Below are 3,500 nucleotides of genomic sequence, written 5' to 3' on the forward strand. Positions count from 1 at the left end.
CCGATTTGATCGTGTCAAACATGAAACTTGCTTAGAATCTCGTGTAGTTTCATTTTCTCTTTCTGTTTGTATGTTTTGAAGTGCTCGTGTCCGTCGTTGCACACATATTGCATTCATGCCATCATATCTTGCGGTGCTTGTATCTTTTGAACCGTGGCTTCGTTGGAGATGTTCTTTATGTGTAGGTTGCTTGAAATGACGCGTAGAATCACGTGAACCTATTTGTTTTGCTGTTTAACAACCAATTAAATGCATTAGTTCAGGATGGACAGAATTGTAAATTAACTTGTGAGGTCGTTTCGGAGGTGCTATATGTCATTTCCGGCCTCATTTAAAATGCCTAGATAGGTAGTTTAATTACACTTCACCTCTTGCCATGTTTAACCACATTTAATATGGCCGAGTATCTAATCGGGATAGAACTAAATAATTAACGTGGAGTTTCGTCAATATGCTATCATTGCCATGCTAGTTTCGTCAATATGCTATCATTGCCATCGGGATAGAACTAAATAATTAACGCGGGATCTCAGGCAAGATGATCATTTCCCTAGATACCATTACTATCATTGCCATGCTAGTTTATCGCTTCTATCGTTTATGTCTCGTTGCCTACCACCTGTTAAATATCAGCCTCTCAACAATGCCATGATTACCTTCAACCTGTTCGACCTAGCAAACCACTGATTGGCTATGTTACTGCTTGCTTAACCCTGTTGATAGCGTTGCTAGTTGCAGGTGCAGTTGCTTCCATGTGATAACATGGGTTCCTTGTCATATTACCATATTAATGCTATTTAATTTAACGCACCTATATACTTGGTAAAAGGTGGAAGGCTCAGCCTTTCTAGCCTGGTGTTTTGTTCCACCTTTGCCCCCTTAGTTTCCGGCTACCGGTGTTATGTTCCATAATCGAGCGCTCCTAACACGATCGGGGTTGTTATGGGGACCCCTTGATAATTCGTTTTAGATTAAAGCTGGTCTGGCAAGGCCCAACATTGGTACTACATTTGCCTAATGACCTAATAAAATTGCATAGGGACTTTCCAGACCCCAAGGATAATTTAGTCAACCCCCGGGCCAGTGCTCCTCATGAGTGTTGGTCCAAAACAGAGCAGCTTATTAACGCTACCCGGGGCAACTCGGCGTTTGGTCGTGGTAACCATCGCTCATCCGTCGTGTCCTGAGAACGAGGTACGCGACTCCTATCGGGATCGTCGACACGTCGGGCGGCCTTGCTGGATTAGTTTTACCTTTGACGAGTGCGTCGGGATTCCGGTGATGCTTTGGGTAATCTCATAGTTGAGGTTTTCCACTAGGGAATCCGACGAGATCGCGAGCTTCAGGATTGAGGATTTCTATGCGGCTTGTGGTAATTTGTGATGGACTAGTTGGAGCACCCCTGCAGGGTTAAATCTTTTTGGAAAGCCGTGCCCGCGGTTATGTGGCAACGTGGAAACTTTGTTTAACACTGGTTCTAGATAACTTGAAGTTAACTTAATTAAAACATGCCAACTGTGTGCGTAACAGTGACTGTCTCTTTCGTGAGTTCTTTCTCCGATCGAGGACACAGTGGGGTTATGTCTGACATAGGTAGGTGTTCAGGATCGTTCCTTTGATCATCAGTAGTTCACGACCGTTATGCGTAGTTCTTCCCCCTCTTATTTCTGGTACTCGTAAGATTAGCCACCAAACATATGCTTAGCCGCTGCTGCAACCTCACCAATTAACCATGCCTCACCCATTAAGCTTTGCTAGTCTTGATACCTTTGGAAATGAGATTACTGAGTCCCCTGTGGCTCACAGATTACTACAACACTAGTTGCAGGTACAGGTAAAGGTTACTTGACACGAGCGCGTTGATTGATCATTTGGAGTTGCTTCTTCTTCTTCTTCATCATCGATCTAGGATGGGTTCTAGGCCGGCAGCCTGGGATAGCAAGGATGGACGTCGTTCTTTTTTTGTCGTTTGTTTTCGTCCGTAGTCGGATCCTGCTCTTACTCTTGATGAATATGTAATGTACTGATGTGACTCTGATGTGGTTTGTGGCGAGTGTAAGCCAACTCTTTATATATCTCTTCTTTTCAGTACATGTACTTGTAACGATATCCATTCTTGCGACACGACGAGATGCGCTTCTATCCCTGACGAGGTCCTCGTGCCAAATTGAGGATAGGGTCGCATCTTGGGCGTGACAAGTTGGTATCAGAGCAGTACCGACCTAGGAGCCCCCTTGATTGATCGAACTTGGCCGAGTCGAGTCTAGTAAAAAATTGCTTTGAGTCTAGTTATATATCGGAGAGTAGGATTCTTTTTTCTCCTCTTCTATGCTCTGGTGAGGAATCTCGACGTAATATTTTAATTCTACTCCTCTTCTCACTCAAACTTTTTTTAGGATCACGCGGATATTTTTGAGATCTATATGATGCCGATGTGACGGAGTTCTGTCTTGGTGCCTCCTATCTGCTCTAAGTCTTAGGGGAGTTGAGCTCCAGGGGATTCTTGAGGACATCGTTATCATTCAGATTTCTTAGTATCTCGGAACGAAGGATGTTCGTAATTGCTTCAATACTAGTAGTGGCGAGATAACCACGATGTCCCCAGTACTGATGCAGATTGTTCGGGAGTACTTGTTGGGAACGTCGCATGGGAAACAAAAATTTTCCTACGCGCACGAAGACCTATCATGGTGATGTCCATCTACGAGAGGGGATGAGTGATCTACGTACCCTTGTAGATCGTACAGCAGAAGCGTTAGAGAACGCGGTTGATGTAGTGGAACGTCCTCACGTCCCTCGATCCGCCCCGCGAACAATCCCGCGATCAGTCCCACGATCTAGTACCGAACGGACGGCACCTCCGCATTCAGCACACGTACAGCTCGACGATGATCTCGGCCTTCTTGATCCAGCAAGAGAGACGGAGAGGTAGAAGAGTTCTCCGGCAGCGTGACGGCGCTCCGGAGGTTGGTGATGATCTTGTCTCAGCAGGGCTCCGCCCGACCTCCGCAGAAACACGATCTAGAGGAAAAACTATGAAGGTATGTGGTCGGGCAGCCGTGAGAAAGTCATCTCAAATCTGCCCTAAAAGCCCCATATATATAGGAGGAGGGAGGGGGACCTTGCCTTGGGGTCCAAGGGATCCCCAAGGGGTCGGCCAAGCCAGGGGGGAGGACTCTCCCCCCCCAAACCGAGTCCTACTTGGTTTGGTGGGAGGGAGTCCTTCCCCTTTCCCACTTCTCCCTTTTTTTTCTTTCCTTTGATTTTTTCTCTCTTGGCGCATAGGGGATTGGTGGGCTGTCCCACCAGCCCACTAAGGGCTGGTGTGACCCCCCCAAATGCCTATGGGCTTCCCCGGAGTGGGTTGCCCCCCTCCGGTGAACTCCCGGAACCCATTCGTCATTCCCGGTACATTCCCGGTAACTCCGAAAATCTTCCGGTAATCAAATGAGGTCATCCTATATATCAATCTTCGTTTCCGGACTATTCCGGAAACCCTC

The sequence above is a fragment of the Hordeum vulgare genome, chromosome 3H (assembly GCF_904849725.1).
Source record: "Hordeum vulgare subsp. vulgare chromosome 3H, MorexV3_pseudomolecules_assembly, whole genome shotgun sequence".
Classification (NCBI taxonomy): domain Eukaryota; kingdom Viridiplantae; phylum Streptophyta; class Magnoliopsida; order Poales; family Poaceae; genus Hordeum; species Hordeum vulgare.